We start from the raw sequence: 20,864 nt of genomic DNA, 5'->3' as shown, positions 1-20,864 counted from the left end.
ATAAAGAAAACCAAGCTCGTAAACGTTCTTATGCACGCGAGAACGCGTCCTAACGTAAATAAATATTTCAAATGTCTTACTTTATCTATCTAACACATTTCCGCATACGAAGACGACGCGACGTTTCCAGAAGAAAGAATAATTTCTTAAACGAATTTACGTGACAATCAATATCATAAGAGTATACACAAAAATATTCTATGAAAAACTTATTCATTCGTTTATAATTAGTATAACATTGTTTTAAAATAACCCACTGGGAATACAAAACATTTTTCATCATAAACTGTAATATTTCAATTATTTATCACCTTCTTTCTTTCTATTGCAAACAAAAAAAAACCATGTAAATAATTCGATCGAAAGTGATTAACCAATTACTATAATATATTTTCTCTTTTTCTTTCTCATATATACGCGCAAATGCAGATATATTGAAATCATGTTAAAAATAATTAGAAAGGAATGCAAGCATCTTGCAATAATGCATTAAGAATACGAGAGGAGAGTAATAGAGAAAAGCGCTGGAGCCTGATTGGATGGGAGAGGAGGACGAACTAAGTGGTACTTTTCTTGGTCCGAGTACAGAGGTGGTACTAAAAAGGTACCTTGAAGCGATCCACGCGACGACGATGACAACCCACCACCGATTTTCCATTTTCTTTTAGCGTCTTCCCTCTCTCCTTTTCTATCTCTCTTTCTCTCATCTTCGTAAATACCTACATAGTTTCTTTCTCTCTCTCTCCCTCTCTCTCTCTCTCTTTCTTTGTATTTATCTGTCTCCTTCTCGTAAACGTAAAGGTATGAAAGAGTATACCTGTTCTGGTCCTAAATATGTTGTTGTCCTCTTTCAACTTGGTTGGTTTCAATTTAGGAAGACAAGGATGCCACAGGGAACAGCCAATCGGAGTAAAGCTTTCCTCGTGGCAGCCGATCAATGCGAAACTCCTTTATACCGACATGCACGGCATACCAACGTAGAAAGAGGGAGAGAGAAGGATAGAGAAACCTGAAGCCCAACCCTAAGCGAGCTTTTTCGGTTGCAGGAAGCGCCTCTCTTGCAATTTCTACGGCCCTACACTACCGCCATATTGTGCCCTTTCTTTGCGACACTACCCATCGTAGAGATGTACACGGAATGCTAGCATTATTTTTACTTCTTTGATGAAGGAAACATCCTTCGAAAAACGTGGGCTAGTGTATTTCGATTTATGTCTTTATATTGAAACTTATTTATTGATTTTTAATTAAATCGAGTTATTTTTTTTATCTATTTCACCCGAATTATGATAACATAGTGCGTTTTAGAAAAACATAATTGGTGTCGCTTTTATTGGTCCATTTATAGCTTCGAAGATATATTTAAGGTAATCGACTTTTTTTTTGTGTGATATATAATATCAAGTAGAAATATTTCTTAACATTTATTAATTATAATTTTTACGTAGATATTGTGCTTATGCATTTATTTATCTAATAAGTATTATTAGATTATTATTAATTTATCTAAGATTAATCGATTACTATTTTGCACGTTTAACTATTGGAAAATTGCATGAAAAATGTTAATCATGTTATATCGATTAGTTCTAATTAATGTTTATAATCTATGTTAATTCGTAGAAAATATTTTTAAGATATAAAATCTTGTGGTAATTTATATAGAAAGTATATGAACGAAATATTCTTATTATCACCAAGTATATTTATTAAGTAGCCAACAATATTCTGAAATATCGAAGAATGCCAATGAACAATAATTAAATAGTCATTTGAACTCACCCATGGATCACCAAGTCGCCAGATACCATCAGCTAATCTTCATTGTCTATAAAAATAAGAAATAAAACAATTAAAACTTATAGGTACACTATGCAAATATCTACAAAATTCATATACAAACGATTAGTATATTTGTTTTATAAATATACTTTTTTATTAGATGAAATATTTGATTTAGATACATATTGAAAAAACAACATAATTCTTCTTTAATTTTATTTTCGCAATAAAAACAAATAATCGCATTATCGATCGTTATCGAGTTAACATTTTTATTAAACGGATGATTTAATTCTCATGCTATATTATTGCAATATATAAATTAATATTGCACTTGTATGAATATTTGAATTTACAAAGATTATGAATTAAATCCCATTATTCGAACGACTTCGTTTGGAAAACGAACGACAAAAAAAATCAAAGTTGCTCGGTTAACAACTTTCTCTTTTTTTTATTATTCTTTCTCTTTTTCTTGACAATTTTTCCTTTACTCTCTATGAGTTTCACCAAAGACACGACGTTCTTTCGTTAGTTAGCGTCAATCCTTCCCTGATCGGCAACAAAATAATCGCCGGTTCTGCCCACCCGTCGCTTCTTTCAAATCATGTTTCTGTAATCAAACGGCATTCCTCCCTCAAGACATTTTCTCAACTTTTGTCAATTAAAACTTCTCAAACAAATCTAAATGAATCCCTACTTTCTATCTTTGAATCTTTTCAAGCGTAAGTAATTTTGAACTTTTTCTAATCGAACTTTTTTTGCCCCGATTTCCAAGAACAAGTCTCGCAAGTGGTATATCTAATATCTAATACATCATTTTTCCAGATTTTATAGTAATTTTCTTTTCTTTTCGGAAATTTTTTTTCGGTGTGATTTATAGGGACAAAAATTGTATATTCATAAAAATATGAATTTATTAAATATGAGCTGCATGAAATGATGAGGACTGATTAATACGAAACGTTTAACTATAATATAAAAAGGATGATCTGTATTAATGCAAATTGAAAGAAATGCAATGCTTCGAAATTTCCATCGTATTATTGAGCGCATCCTCAATTACTTCAAGTAGATGATCTCATTCTATCTTGGGGAAGGAACGTTATTCGATATACATTTTCTAAAGAGGACTTGAATTACGATCGAACTTAACGTCAAACGTAAGAGCTTTCGTTCCTAAAGAGAATAGGCCAGAAGGAAATGCAATAACGAGTGTTCTTTCTATGAAAAGTTCCATGGATGATACTAAAAGGATACTAAAACTTCACTTCTTGAAAAATAATCTATGAACAAAAATTAAAAAAAATTTGAAGAATATAACTACTACCTATTTACTAATTTCTTACTCAAGAATTATTAACTACTTACTTACTTACATTCTCGGGTTAAAATGAGATTAAATTGGAGCTAAATAAAATGAAATTACTGGTACAGTTTGACCAATACATAGATAGATAAGTATCATCCATTGTTAAGATAATTGAACAAGCCTGAAGTATGAAAAGAAAACTTCTCATCCGATTATTACATTTCGAAGAATCAATCGAAACAAATTTCTAAATCGGATTTGCCGATAAGAATCCAGGACGAAAGGAAACCGTCCTATTAATACTATTTTTTTTCTTCAACCTTATTCGAACTAGCTTAGGTTTCTTTCATCGATTTTCTTATCGCGAACCTGCACGTGTAGACGAGGATTCGATTTGATCCAACAATGATTCTCAACCTCCTACGCTTACGTGTATATAATGTAGAATATAGCTCTTATATTTGAAGACTTCTATAGGATATCATGGAAACGATTTGGTGGCCTTATTTTCTTTTATAATAACGTTCCATTCTAAGAATATCCGTATATTTCTAGCCTCTCTCCTTGATATTTACATACGCACACGTGTTTCCTTTTTTAAAATATAATTTATCGTACAAATAGAAACTTCACGGATTATCAAAAAATTTTACTTCTGAAAAATATTGCGATTATGGTATATCTTAAATATAACAAAGTTACAAATCATACACACTTTTCGAAATGAAAAGATTCATTTTTTATGTATTTTTCATATAATATATACTTTTTATAACGATAATAAAATGTTTTCATACATATTTATATACGCGATCGATACAAAATTTGAGAATTTTATATGCCAGAGAGATCTTTTAATATTATTCATAGAAATTTGCTGCTTAATTTAAGATCTACGTTCGTCGTGGCAATTAAAAAAAGTTAATCTTTTTTCGATTTCTCTCGATTACCTTGTAACGTAAAACTAACTAAAACTTTAGAACGTTGCTCTATTCGCGTTGAAATATCGCTTTGATATATAACCGGACCAATGTATTTAGCTTTTCCGTCGCTTGTGGTAAAGTAAATACACGAAGCAATTCTCTTACCGGCATACTTTAAGTTATATACGCTATCACTATGTACCACCAACCTAACCCTTTTCCTACCAACCCTCTCATTCGATTGTAAACAGACGTGTGTATGTGGAACCGTTTTATTGCGCAAGAACTTTTCTAGTAGAAACATTGAAAAAGGGCGAGATACCAGAGCGCTACTACGATAATCTTGCATTTACGCGAGTAAAATGTTTCCTATTTTTATTACTTACTTAGCTACATTGAAACATTTCAAATTGTTGACAAAAAAAATATTAACAAGTGCAATCTTTGTATTCCTTTAAATTACATCAATTATCTTAATATATAAAGTCACGTTAATTAATTCACCAATAATAATTTGATTTATATATACGCTTTTATGCATAAACAGAAGGAACCACGAATAAAATTTATTTCTATTTTATCATTTAAATGCTTTATCGAATATTATGAAAAAAAAAATTGATGATCGAGGAAAAGATTGAAAAGGAAAAAAATAAAAAAAGGAATAAAGATAAAGAGGAAGATGGTTGAAACATCCATAGAAATAGCGACTCGTATAAGATTCTCGTAGAAATATCTTAGATACATACAATCATTCATACATACATATATCCATAGATAAGTAGTTAAGGAAAAGGAGGTCAAGTCAATCGAAAAGGTTTTCGGAATCGACCCGAAGCGTTCGAAGGTAGCGAAGTGGTTGAAGGTACGGATTGATTCGATATCTCGAGATGGTTCCGCGCCGGCGTGTAAAGGCAAATCATGTAAATGCAACTGCAATGGCACGTAGGTAGAGAGATAGAGCTTGGGTTGGTTTTACGAGCTTGTAAGAGAGAGAGAGAGAGAGAGGGAGAAGTTCACTCGTTCGACCAGTAGCCCCGAGTAGATCGAGATATACAGGGTGAACCATTTAACCATATTTAATTAATCTCCTTCGTAAAAATATATTTCAACAGTATTTCTTTGTTAACTGAAGTATGAAAAAAAAAGAAAAGTATGCATCAATACTTATAAAATTATCATATGAACATTTCAATAACTTATATTAAATTAACAAATATTTAGAATATATTAATGTAAAGTAATTTTCACCGCGTTTACGTTACACGGTCCACCTAATATACGATCAGAAAGACGATCCTTGTGGAACAGTTTAAAGGTTGAACTACGATCCCAGAAAGACAGAAACAGAGAGAAATATATATATAGAGAGAGAGAGAAAGAAATTCTTGTCGGAAAGTGAGACTCTCCAATTGTATCTAGAACTATCCTAACTCAAGAACGAATCCACCCACTACACCTGTGTGTTCCCGCCTTATATATCCTTCTTTTTTTCTTTTACTTTCTCGAAGGAAACAATATACGTCGAAGACAAAGTATACCGAAATATACCGAAAGGACGAAAAGAAAGCATGGAAGCATTCGTTGCATTCGTATACTATATAGGAAAGGTATCTTTGGCGGCCATCGTTGTTGTCTGCAACAGGCGTCGTCGTGGACGCCATATTTCGATGTTCGTGCCTGCGCGTTTCGTCCTTTGCCATCGAGATCTTCTCTCTCTCTCTCTCTCTCTTTCTTTTTTTTCCAATCCGACTTTCTTTCTATCCTCTCACTCTCTCTCCTTTTTTATTTTGTTCTCTTACACACGCGTATAAAGTAGTCGTGTATGGGAAACATGGTAGCAGCTTCTCTTTTTTTTTCTTTTTTTTCTTTTCTTTTCTTTTCTTTTCTGTTTCTCCTTCTCATCCTTCTCATCCTTTTCCTCCTGAAACCCTCTCCCGTTTCACTTCAATACGACCACCACATTTTATTTTGTCCGGCCAACGTTCGCCTTACGTAAAACGTACGTTTTACATCGTAGTACCAACTCTTTTTACAATCTATAGACATTCTTCTTTGTTTTTTTATTAGTATACTTATCGGGTATTAGTTTGTAATTAATAATTAATAATTTATCGTTAACGATCATGCCTTATTAAAGAAACTATTTTTATATATCTATGTTTATATAAGACAAATTTCATTGGTTATATTCAAGGCATGGAGCTTTATCCGAAGAATGATTTAAGAAACAATTCTAGTTTTACCACTGAATATAGTTAAACGTGGATAAACCAGCGTGTACGAAAAATACACATGAAAGATACATACGTGCGAGTACCTAGATGTTACTTATTCGACGACGTCATAAACCAAAGTTTGTGAAAGCGGACTGACGCAAAATTTCATGCGAATTTTTGCATTAGATTGCAACTGATAAACTGTGCTATACACATAAACATATTGTATATTTACATACTTTAAGGTAGACAATTTTTGAAGCATTAAACAAAATGAAAAATATTCTAGAAAATATTGAGTCCTCTAGATCAGTCCTCGGTCTTATTTCAAACAATTTGTTTGATAGTTAGGTTTGCATTTGTATGCTTTAGACAAGAAGAAGAGAATTTTTCATTTGTAAGAAAAGATTTCGGTTATTTTTCAAATGCTCATCGGTACACAATTGAAAGTCTGTAAAAGTGAATTTAAAATTATAGAAAAATTTCCTAGATTCGTGTAATGTTTCAAAATGTTTTACTTTTTTATCGGGGAAGTAACTTTTGTCACCAAATAAATGTGTATGCATATATTTATTACGTATAGAAACTGCTTTGAACAATTTTTGAACGACTACTATAGTAGAAATTGGTATTGAAAACTTTATCAATTATCAATTTATTCTCGAAATGTTCTACGTAATTTCATAATATCGAAAGATTTTTATTTTAGAAAATATCACTCGAATGAAATACAAATAACGAATGTGACTTATTACAGAAAAAATTTATTTGTCCTCCTTTCATCACATTTGAATAATATATGAGTTTATATATCTTTGCATATCGCTATATATATATATGTGTGTGTGTGTTATGTAATAATATATATATAGATATGACAAAATTTTAAACAATTTTCCAAATAGTTTTGTGACAAAAAAAAAGTAAAATACAATAAAGTGAACGACGTTTGGTGCATACGGTAGAACTAGAGATACATACATAAATATATATTTTTATATATACTACTTCTATATACAATACGAAAAATATAACTTCAACTCTTCAAACTGAAAAACTTCAACTTTGTTACCTCCTATTGAAAATTTCCATATGCGGAAAGAATTCAAACTAACAATAAGAAAGAAAGAGAGAGAGAGAGAGAGAGAACAAAAAAAAATAAAATAAAATAAAAATTTATAGTACCGAAACAAAAAGTTCCAATTTATCTCTCCCCTTCTTTTTTTCTCCTTTTTTACCTCACATATTTTTTTTCACATTGAAACAGTTCGTTTACGTACACATATGCATATACGTACAATAAATACATACATACATACGTACATAGATCCTATGAAAGTTCCGTGTGCACATAAATTCTTACGCATACAGAAAAACGAACAATATGCTCGCGACAAGCTAGATTATATTTCACCAAGCGGACAGTGTGAGCTGGTATACAACAACTGCATGAAAATAAATTGACGTAATCAAGCGGCGAATGGAGTACGCGTGGCAATCTCGCGCGCATATTGCACATGCAAAGTTTATAGATTTCAAAGTTGCCTTCGTATGGTCATATGTTAGAGAGGAAGAGAGAGAACGAAAGAATGAGAGAGTGAGAGAAAGAGAGAAAGAGAGAAAGAATAATAACGTTATCGATCTAATACGATTGGTCATTCTTTGTTTCACTCGTTTCAGCCATTCTAACAATTCCTCTTTTATTCTGATGATACGAAAATATATATATTTATATCCGCAGATACGTGTAAGAGGGTACAAATGTCTGTATGTGTATGCATGTGTATCTTCTGTCTTATATGTAAATTACGATATCACTCGTGGTATCTTGAAACATTCTTCGTGGGTGTCGCCAAGTGACCACCTACGAGAATACCCTTAACTTAATTCAACCAATTTGAATAGATTAAAAGAAGACCTGCGGGTGCGTGGGTGTGTCTGAGTGTAATAATGTAAAGGGTAATGAGTGATTTTAAAAGAAAAATGATTAACGAAATTATAATTTTGAAATTTCTCTTAGAACTTTAAACGGAGTTTATGAATAAAATAACGTTTCATTGAATAGATATATTGTAAGTTATTCGTTTATAATGTTGATAAATATATTGTTACGTATTTTAAAACGTCAATTATTTTCAAATATATTTTTTAATTAATTCAGACGTTAGGATAGAATATAAATTCTTAAATACTTAATCATAATAAGACGTTGGAAAAAAAAAGGTTGAGATCATTTTGAAATTTAATAAATATATATTTCTATTTGGACGTAAAGAAAAAGTAAGATGATACTCGTGAAGAAAAAAGAAGAAAAAAAAAAAGGAAACTTATTACGAAGGGATGAAAGAGAATACATTCGAGCAGCGAAGAGAAAATCAGGTGTATCCGATGGCTTGATGGGACGGACCACAAAATGTCGGGACACGAAGCTCTCAGCGAAGATCATGACATATCCTGCAGGATATTCGAGCAGCTAGGATCAAAAGTTATATCTCTTCGAGGAATGATATTTCACATAGCGTATACCATCGTCCAGATCTCACCATTTTTAAGATGGACGATTCCACAGTTACAATCGCGCATTGTCTTGTTCTCTATTTTTTCTCGACCAATGACAGGTATTTTTGAATTTATTCTACTAAAGGTCATCCTAAGGAAATCCTATATTTTATATATTTTACTAATAATATTTTAATCGTGTGTGTAAATTGAAGTACATTAACTTAATTTTGTATATATATATATATTTAATGTTTTTTCGATTAAAATGGAAAAATTAGAATATATTTCAATATCTACAATGAGTTAAATATAAACAAATTATCCGATCATTAAAAAAATAATATATATATATATATACGGGTTACCTTGAAAAATTGAAGCGAAAAAAGAATTGGCAAATCAATTTATCGTAAGACTCTTTTCGAGTCATGTCGCACAAGCAAAAATAATTATTAATTCGCTCGCCAATAAAATAATAGTTTAAAGTAATCATATTTGGTGGTTAATCAATTACGCGATGGCAAATAAATTTTTCGCACAAAAATCGAAAGATTCGAATAAAAAGTTTCTTTCAGGGCAATCTTAGGAATCAACTCTAAAAATCTACGAGTGTCTACATGTTTCAAGGAAGATAGGAACGACGAGAAAAGGAAAAAAGGGTTCTAAACATTTACAACGTACATTCCGGAGACTATTTTTTCCGCTCAAGGTAAGACTCATCGGAACCCATAGAGCGAAACGAACGAAAATTATCGTCGATAGCGTGGAGAGCATGAATAGTGGTTGGCTTCCGAAAAAAAAACAGAGAAAATGAATCGAACACACGAGACAACCCTTTACTATTGTCAAAGAAGAAGAAAAAAAAGAAAAATCACGGAAGTTTTTTACGACAAGCAAAACACAATCCTTTCTCTCTTTCCTAAGGTAAAGGGTTATGTTTGGAATAATACCAACAGAGAAACTTCCACTTCGTCTTCTCACCGAATCACTTGATACCGTTAGGTCACGATACTTTTCCTACGTTTCTTTTCAAAGTCTATCCAGGAGAGCAGTAGATACAAAATTTTCCACATGATTTCTCGGCGTGATTTAGAAAAGAATTTTAGAAGAATTGTCCATCCATCTTCTGATATATAGAAAGCAAAATTTTCTCTTCTAGCATGTTAAACATATTTCTACACAAGACGATTACACGAAAAAGAAAATAAACATATTTTGTGAATTCATTACAAAATGTAAAATAAAACATAAAACGTTATCGCGTGGAATTAATCTTGTTGCGATTTGGAAAATAATTTTGGAAGAAATATTCATTCATCTTTCGACAGTAAAGGAGCATAATTTTCTTCTTTAATCCTAAATCCAATATGTTATTATAGATATATTTATAAAAAACGAAGGTATGGAGAGGAAAATAAAGGTAATTTGAAAATTGATTTTCAAAATATAAAATAAAACACAAAATGTAGTAGAGAGCAATTAAATATTTATGAATAATTACCTCTTACTCCAATCACATTTTCAAAGTTAAAATAATGTTTTAACAGTCTTTACTCTGTAAAAATGTCTTTCCACTCACTAGTCTAGTATTAATCAATGTAACAATTTCACTGCAGTTCTTCGTCATTTATATGTGCGTCCATCTATACGTAAACATGTTGCTACCTATATAGCTTAACACACAGATAAAGACTTTTATGTTACTTAATCAAACAGTTCGTAAGAAAGCATTTGCTATAGGTATTTACATTCATACTTAATTGTACTTCTTACTACCAATCTCATTCGAATTTAGAACCAAAAATAAAAGAGAAAAAGAAAAAAAAATCTGCGCTAAGCATGAATCTTTTAATTAAAACTAAAATATAAGAAATATAATAATTATCATGTTAGACTTTTTCAATTAATATTATAAATGCCATCCACGTTTTGTTTAATTATTATTGTTTATATTCGTATCGAGATTATTATTACAAACGTCGTGCAATTGTGTTGAATATTATGAATTTAATAATTCAAATCGAAAACAAAATTATTTCATATAAAATCTGTTAAAAATTAGATTCAATTAAACATTCGATCGAATCTCCAAATTTATTATAATAAGGATAGTTCTATTACTATCATTTGCTGCCGTTTAACAATTATTTTTGTTTTATTCTTACGTCTATAGTGATCTATTGATTTCGAGATAGAATAAACTCTCTCAACGTTATGTTTAATTCATGATAACAATTAAATTACTAGATTGTGAACGTGTTTCGAATTGTACGTGACAAAAAAGACACGCACAAGTTTGTTCACGCTTTTGTAATAGTTCCACGCATTGATCTTGAATTATTTATTGCTAAATTTAACTTCACGATCGTTTTAGATTAGAAAAGTCATTCGATAAAAAAAGAAAACGCTTTAATTTCGACGCTTTACGAGGTTATGGAAACATTTGCAAAATAAATAAAAAAAAATAAAATAAAAATATAAAAATATGATGGCAGAGAAAAGTGAGTAATCGTAATTAAACAAAATTTCGGATTGTTTTCAATGCAGAACACAAATCGGAAGAAAAAAAGAAAAAATCTAGTAAATGCTAATAATAAATACTGGAAAATAAATGATAAAAAACGTATTCATTATTGATTTGTCCAATTTCATAATTCATGAGTATCATGAACAAACAGAATGAGATGGATCGAGCATATTATAATCTCTATTACCATCCAAAGACAAACTATTTTATTCCTATCTTTTCTGACTAAATTGTATGAACACTTGAAAGTGCAGAACGAGGACATTTGAACACATTTGCGTTTGCCTTTCAGGAAGATCTCTGTCGTCGGATCTACGTTAGACTCTGAGTTGGTTTCTCTTGGGAAATATCAAGCGACGATACCTGGCCCAAAGAAATAAAGCGATCTAGACGGAGATAGTAGAAAGTGCTGTAGAAAAATATAAAAAAAAAAGAAATGAAGAAAAAGGAAAGGCACAAGTTTCAGCACCTAAAGCTTACTCTTTCGTTCATATCATGGTCACGTGCGGATCCACCTGCAGATCGAAAATGTTTCTGTGTACACGTCGCCTCTGCACTTACGTATATACTTATGGCTACCGTAGGATGGGAGGATGCCTACGTGTACTTCATACGATACCACTTGATACATACCATTTACACATACATACGCACTTGCAGACACATCTATACAAAATGTACATACACCTTTTCAATGAAGATTCGGGCGATACGAGTTTTGTGATAGCTCCACTTGCATTTAAAGTAACGATTATTCTACGTACGAGTAATAAGTATTTGGATACCTTTTCGTTTTTTCAATTCTTTTTGTTTTTTATTTTTTATAATTCTCCTTTTATTTTCATAATCTTTTATTCATTATTTCTACGTTAAAAAAACTTATCAATGATAATTTTTTATTTTTCCTTTACAATTTATATATTTCCAATGAAAAATTCAATAATTATATCTCGAACTTTATTTCATCGTTGATTTAAATATAGTTTCTTTGATATTTATCAGTAAATATAATACGTACATGCATTCGAAAACTAATTAAATTAAATTGATTTTCTTGTAATTCTTATATTATTTCCTTCCTAATTAAAAGAAAAATGTCTTTAGTAAAAAATCAAGGGACTTCTTATTTTAATATTTTCTTTTTCAATCAAATTCAAAATTTTTAACTAATCGGATCTTCCTGTTCTTTTTTCTTCTTACCAAAGGCTATTTTCCTTCTTTCTTTCTCTTGATCTTTCATAAAACCATATCATATATCTCTTTTTTTCCAAGTTGTTATTCCGAGCTTTAGCTTCAGCTCCACGACTTACCCATCCCCTCGCATACGTGACGGCGAAGCAACGATGGAGGCGTATTGGACAGGTATACCCTCAGGTATCAGTACGTATGAGCGTGTGCTCTTTCCTTCATTCGTTCATCCAGCTGCTTCTCATCGATGCACATACACACACACACACACACACAAATGTATATATATAAACGTGTTTCAGCGTGCCGATCGTAGACCACGTAGAGGCGGAGATAACGGCGTCAGCAGGAGATCCGTGCTGCCATTTTATCCAAACGTGATCTCAGCCAAATACGAAAATTCGTATACGTGGCTGCAACGTATAGTTCAAGCAGTGGTCTCTGCTCTGCTCAATTCGACTCGAAGAAAATTCACATGAACGTACCCAACCTAGCTAGCTTTAGCTTGAAAATCTAACGAGCAAATATACGACAAAATATTTTCACGATCTATCTCGCACAATGTTCCTTATTAATTATCTTTCTTTTCTCTCTATTGTTTGGTTTTTGGAAAACCTCTCGTTCGTCGGTATAGAGTAGCCAAACTGAAAGCTGACTTTTACGAGCTTTTAATCCTCCCAACTTCAGCTTTTCTAACGATCCTTCGACAAGACACTAAAATTTGATCGGATATCTACCGTAACTTTTGAAACAGCTTCCTTGGTTATTATCCGGGTGAAAATAATCAGAAAAATGATCTCATGTAGTACTTTTGTGTTACACATGATTAATACAAGAAATAAAGGTGAGAAAAAGGGAAAAATAAGAAAGCCTTATTATCATCTTATTAACAACGATTAACCGGCTTCTGTTTAAAAAAAAAAATGTCCAGTCAGCTTCCATCGTTTTTATTCGAGCGAATATAATTCGAAAAATTATCTTATATAAATATTACGTAGCATCTTCGTGTTATAGATGATTAATATAAGAAAAAGGGTAAAGAAAAGGGGAAAAATAGAAAGCTTTGCTTATCTTATTAACGATGAATAACCGGCTCGTGTTTAGAACAATTTGGGAACAATAATCTTTGGCGCGTGTCCACTTCGCGAAGATTTACAATTCCTTTAACCGCACATTTCTCCGAGCATTATATGTTCGTTTAATGGACCATTTATGCAGCTCGTTCGCAGCGCGGGGAGGAAAGTCAATGCGTCCTTCGTACCTCATCAAAGAAAGGTCGAAAGAGTATATAGGCTCCTCAGCCTATAAACGTGTTCGCAGTTTCGCACCTAACAATTAGTGGGTACACGTCAGGCAGTCCGTAATAAAGCAATGATCGTGGTTTACGAGGTAGTATATAATCCCACCAACAAACCATCCAACCACAAACTCTCCCACCCACCTTAACGTCCTTGTCGTTCTATACCTCGAGATGTCTGTTATCCGTCGGTAGGTATATACCTGTACATATAATTATATACACTTATTTGTGTTTATAATTTTGCATTAAAAATATAATTTACTGTATACGTGTATGTTCTAATCTAATTTTTTAAATCGAAACTAATACAATTAATGTTTTAATCACTTCTTATCATAATCTGTGAATGTTTTGTACTAATTTTTTATGACTATGACATCGTTTCGCAAAATTGTAAAAAACATAATTCAAAAATATACAATGGTTGTATCGAATATTAATTATCCTTATTCTTTCAGGCATAATTTAGAAATACCACGAGCGAAGATGAATTTGATTAAATCTTAAATGTCACGCTAATGTGATGCCTGAACATCACACAATGTCACGCTAAAAAATTTTACCTGCTCATAAAAGAAAATAAATACCATCACGTAGATATTTTTGAATCGAAATGTTTCGTTAAATGAGTTTGAAGATTTCTTAAAAATAATCTCTTTTAACCGAAAAATTTCCGACTCGATTAATCGAGTGATCTTGTAAATACCTTATCCACTATTTTTACATCAATTCTTGATCATCAAAAATAATAATGAAACTTGTAACAAAAATCAAAATATTCCAACAAATTTTGTAATAACTTACAACGAATAATAATAAAGAATTTTATAATTTACTATTTACTAATTCTTCCTACTAATCTTTTTAGAAAAAAAAAACATCGATAAATTTTGAAGAATTAACATAATTTATGTAATAATAAAATCCTAGCCGTTAAAATTTATTGATAAATATTCAAATAAATAATGATTACCCACAGTAACTAAATGTAAATACATATAAATACAAATCATGAGAGATAACATTGAATGTAACGAATAGATCGAAGTATAACTTTATACTTACCTATTAAAATACATAATCCGAAGATACGGAAAGGTAATCATATTTTCATGGCACAAAGTATATACAAGTAGTTAGTCGAAATACAAGAAGAAAATGAAACTGTGCAGGCGCTTACATTTCCAAGGAGAAGAGAATGTAGAAATGTAGAATATCTTCGGTTATAAGCTTCGATAATTGGCTCGTCCGAAAGTCCAAAGGCAATTCTACCCTACGAGTCTCTGAACTCTTCCTGGCATCCCTCTTTCTCTCCTCTTCATCATTCTCTTTCTCTTTCTCTTTCGCTGTTAGTACATTTCCGTGCTCATTCCTTTACAGTATATAACCGAAGTGACGACCTTTTATGGAAACCGGACCACGGGAGACAGACATACTCGTTACACTCGCGGTAGCAACCTCGTAAATATTGTTAGAGGTTGTCCGAACCCTCACTCCTTAAAGGCAAAACTCATCGCTAATTGGGTTCGGCCAAAAAGACGCGTCGCCAGTCGGCACTCGGCGAAAGAGTGCACTCCATGCTCGATCTACGATCACGCCCGGCAATATCTTTGATGCCAAAAAATATCTACATTTTATGTATGTATATATAGGTAGGTAATACCTTCTTTCTCTCTCTCTCTCTCATTCTCGCGACCTAAACTCGAATCGCCAATCTTTCCTTTCTGTCTCTTTCATTCTTTCATTTTTTCTCGTTCCACGTTCGCTCCACACTTACAAATATCTCGCTCAATAAATTAGTTTGCCCGAGGCTTCTTACAAAGTATAGAAGAAGAAGAAAAAGAAGAAGAAGAAAACGAAGAAATGGAATAATAAAAGAAATGGTAGAAGATCATGAAGAAGGACGGGAGTGTAGTATAGTGGTCGTCGTCTCAGACAAAAATAAACGAGCACGCCGACAGAAAATCCGTTCGGCGTCTCAAAATGAAGCAAACTGCTTTTTTCTCCCACTCCTTACTTCTTTTACTCTCTCTCTCTCTCTCTCCTCTTTATCTGAGTCCTTACCCTCTCTCCATCGAACTTTCCCAATCTCTCGGCGACCGACCCCACTACTACAACTCTCTCTCTCTCTTTCGTACAGATATTTCCCCTTCCATAATTTAGAGTTCGATGACAATGCCGATGTCGCCCATGAAATACATTTTAGCTACAATGTTGAACTCACAAAGTCGCCACGAGAGGCGAATTTGCTGGAAAGGAGGTGGACGACTCGTGCCGACTCGTTTTCTACGAATAGCAGTAGATGGGGTTTGCTTGAGGCCATTTCAAATCCTCCTTCTTTTTACCCCACCTCTGCTACATATCTTCTTCCTTCTTTCTCTCTCTCTTTCTCACTCTCTTTTTCTTTTTCGTTTTTTCTTTTTCTTTCTCTTTATGAGAGGGAAAAACGAATATCCTGTAGCACCAGTCGTTCCTCCTTTCCTCGCTTCTTTCTTTCTTTCCCTTCTCACTCTCTCTCTCTCTCTCTATCTATCTATCTATCTATCTCTATCTCTTTCTCTCTCTCTTTCTCTCTGTTTTCAGAGATATAGGCGCAAACATGATTTACAGAAATGCTCCACGGTCGAAGAAGTAAAAGCCGTACGAGTCGATGCCAAAGAAATAACATAACAACTTGTGGTATTTCGAAATCCCATTGCCCTGGGATATTCTCTATCTCGTTCGTTCCTTTTCTTTTTTTCTTTTTATCAAGGATTCACAGACTATATATTCTCAACGTGACCAAGTATCAGCCAATGGATGAGATTATTACGTGTCTCCTTTGGAGATAACAGAAAATTGTTAACAGAAAATAGAATACCGTAGAAAGAAAAATCAATAGACACAGCACTTGAATAAGTTTTACTAGAAATAATTCAGTACAAAGGAATACTCTTATTTCAAATATTTTCAAATAATAATTAAACGATATATCAAAAAATAATAGAAACGTATTATATTTTCCTAATGTCAATGCCATTTACTAGCTTTATAAAGGAAGATGGTAAATGGGTTAATGTGTTTCGTATCAACAGGTGGCTGGTATTGAACGCGAACTTATGCCTTTACGAGGACCTAAAGCTGTATTGTGGTGATTCCACTTGACGTATACACCTAAGTAGCTACGTGAATAAGAACTCTGCAAGGTATCTTTCACTTGACAGCATTTCATCACCGAGCAATAATTGCACACCAAACCGAAGTTAACTTAGGTAATAGCGAAGCTTCAAGTATCATAAATAAAACACATATACGTTCAACATATACGTGGGGTAGAGAAGTGTAGAAAATGAATTATTTCTTTTTTTTTTTGTTTTCATTTTGATTCCTCAACTTCAACTTTGTCAGAGAAAATACTAATTTTATACGACACACGTTTATTCTCATTTACTTTTTATACTGTCAAAAAGAAATAAATTTATAAGATTGAAAAGTGTCCTGTAACTCAAACATGATATTTTTTTTCGACAATTTCTTTTGACAATCAATTTTATGAATATTTCAAACCTGTCTTTGCATAAATATTCTTGTAACTGCATCAACACAGTGTACTTGTACATGCTAGTTATTCAACTGGTATAACGATGGATTAAGAAAAAAAAAACCGGAAAGTAACGATAGGTCGGTCATCTACTTGTTAACTCTCTCGAATTTTAAATTCTTTACCTTATCATTACAAACATGCAGTAACGATGAAAATATTTGATAGGTATTAAAAATTTAATCCTCTTGATCTGACTCCTATCAAAGGATTCGTGTAAACGTATATGTGCATCGTATATTTGTATCATTTTGTCGAAATGTTTACCTTGGAGTACGACGTTTCTCGGATCAAGAAAAGAAATATATTCAGGAACGACTTTGAATATAAAATCTAAATCATAAAAATACCATGCAAAATATAATCTTAGTATTAAAACGTAACATTTTTAATCACTTCAGTATTTTTTTTTCGTCGTATAACGTATAATGTACTCTTAGGCAGTAATTAAGAAATATAAGAGATATAACTGTGCATTAAAATAATGAATGAATCATAAAAAGTAAAACTCACGATTGTTTTAAAAGGGAAAGAGTGAAATAGAGAGTATAATATATTAAATGTCACGTGACACGAGCCATTCGTCACAGCAGGTATCGCGATGCATTCTAGAAAATGCATCCTGCTTGTGCAGAACGACGAAGTTATCAGGATCCAACGATTATCGCAGCGTCATCTGTATGGAAGCCATTGAAATAGGTCGTAGAGAGAGCGTATGGGGCGGTTAGCCCAAAGTCCATTCTGCTAACGGTAACGACCGAATCGTGGGTTCGAGTCTCGGCTAAGCTTGAAAATGAATCGTGTCCCATCATGGCGGAAGCAACCTTCTCCTTTCCTCTTTTATCTAGCACACTAATACACTGATATCACCCAAATACAGGATCGTTCCCGGTACCCTGCCTGTACCTTAACCAGACTCTATATCAGCCGCCATTTTTCTTCGATAAATGCGCAGGCGCAGAACGCGACTAACGCAAATAAATGTGTATATAGGATAAATCGAAATAAAAAAGAAGTAAAAATATACTATCTCGAATGAAATCAATGACTTCGATGATATTTACTATAAAAATACAGTCTCACTTAATTTTGATTTTTATGTAACCTCCAAATGTTTAAAAATTCGAAATGTTTTTCTATTTAATATGCACAATGAAATTAAAAATGTTACTTTAATTTTTCAAAATGTTTCTCTTCATATTATACTATAAAATATTTTATATTAGGAAAATTATTTAAAGAGAGAGCAAAATGGAAACATGAAATTTGAATTGGATGACATTTTAAATGAAAATAGGTACGTCGAGCTTACGAAATGGTTGAAATTGGCGGAGGACAGGAGCCCTGCCGGTAAGTTCGGATGGTGCAGACGAGAGGGTCCACCAAGCGCACTTTATTACCGACCAGGCGATCGATTCTTTCCCTCGTTCGCTGCGTTATCGGGCACGTAATGTCCTTGCAGAGAAAAGGATATACGAATTGATGTATTATATCTTGTCATTTTTTTAATTAACTCTTTGCACAAGCGTTGGTAATTTTCTCGAACGAGTTTATCGAGAACACAAAAAATATCAAATACAATATTGTATAATCAACAATAAGGATAATAATCCTTCTAATTATTTTTATGCATATTTCAATTGCTATTTTTGATAAGAAATTAGAATTTAATTACTACTGTTTATGGCGAACGGAACGTTTAGAGTTGCACCAATTCTAACTCAACTAATAAAGTTTTATAAATGAGGATCGTTATCAAAGATTAATTGGTAATTTCTGGCGTCATATTTTTTGTTTTGCAAATTACATAGAGAGATATAATAAATAATAAAATCCATAAAAACAATAGGCGAATTAACACGATAATCAAAGGTTTTCCGTACATACGTGTAATTTGTGGAATTTACAAACGCAATAATGTAATTTATATCCGAGATCATTAGTGTATTTATAGAGTAACATTTGAATACATAATGAGGAAAATATCAAAAGATCTGTCTTAACTAATTGTCAATAATTTTTTGTTGCTAAGTTTAACTTAACGTCGCGTGTTAAAAGAATTTTTCTCTACGTTGTAGAAACTACTAACCGCGTAAAATGTAATGCGTGCTCTAAATATTACATGCTAAAATACATTAAAGTATAACAAAAAATGTAATTCCTAATTTTTATTATTAAACAGCATAGAATTCTGAACGAACATAAATAAGAATTAAAATATTTCATACATGAAAATAAAAAATAGCACATAAAAAGTACACGAAAAATTTATGTAAATTATGAATGATAATATGAAAATTAAGATAACTATGTTAACGATTACGATATCGCTTGGAAATAATTGTAGAAAATTTACAACAAAGTACTACAATTAAAACTAGCATGGTTATCAATATATGGTTTTAAAAAATTTTCCAAATGATACGTGGAAAATATTTTTTAATCAGCAGGCATATTTCAACGACTAAAAAGTAAAACGGTTAGGCGATTAACTAACATAACTTATGACTAAGTTTGATAAATAGTATCGTTTCTTCCTAAGTATCTGCCAAGTCATTCCTTGAGGAGCAAATAACCATGACGAAGGATAAAGCTATGTTCGGAAAAAAAAAAGGATCAAATTCCTTCGATGGAAAGAAAAGTTAACGCGTTTTGCCCAAGAGTGAAGTCGAAGGGGATGAAGAATTGATGAATAGGTTGTATGGTTTTTCAAAAAAAAAAAAAGAAAAAAAAGGAAAGAAAAATCAAAGAAACCATTTAACAAAAAATGCCTCAACCCAACCTACGGCTTAATACTTCGTTTCTTTTTTTTCTTACTATGTATAAACTACTAAAATACATTCTAATAAAATAAAGTATCAAATTCTAAAATGATTTAAATCGATCCTTTGACCGAATTATCGGCAGCGATACTATTTCAAGTTTTTTAATTATATTACTTTAACGTTAATATACACGATTACAAAATAAATTGTAAGTATATTGATCAGCAGTGTTAGCTGATACCAACTCGATACACGTATTAATCTTTCCAGTTCGATAAAATTTAATAAACATGATGACTAATCGATTCATTTAACGATGTTTACGCGTACAAGTTTTTTCAAAAACATTGTAAATCGTTCTCGAATAATTAACCATATAATCGATGTAACCTAAAGAAAGATATTATTCAAGATATTATTCAAGATGAGAAATAGAATTTAAAAAGAATACAAGAACAAGAAGGATAATAAGAAACTATTACGTCAAAAGATACGATGCATTATAACTATTCTCTTATTCTTTTTATCACGCTTTCTTATGATTCCGTCTTCGAAATTTTCCATCGATTTTCTTACCATCACTGATTTTACATGCATGCATATCCTCCGTTTTTTCTTTAACATCTTACCTACTCGAACCGACACCATTTTCTGTCCTTTCTCCTCCTCCTTCTTCTCTCTTTCTCCACGCCTAACTTTGTAGTCCCTTTCCTTATGGCCGGCAAAGCCCAACCCATGGATTTATTTACAGTATATACGTGGAAGT

The sequence above is a fragment of the Polistes fuscatus genome, unplaced genomic scaffold, assembly GCF_010416935.1.
Source record: "Polistes fuscatus isolate 324 unplaced genomic scaffold, CU_Pfus_HIC Scaffold2, whole genome shotgun sequence".
In the NCBI taxonomy this organism is placed as follows: Eukaryota; Metazoa; Arthropoda; class Insecta; order Hymenoptera; family Vespidae; genus Polistes; species Polistes fuscatus.
The sequence above is the reverse complement of the archived record's forward strand: the minus strand, read 5'-3'. Positions refer to the sequence as shown.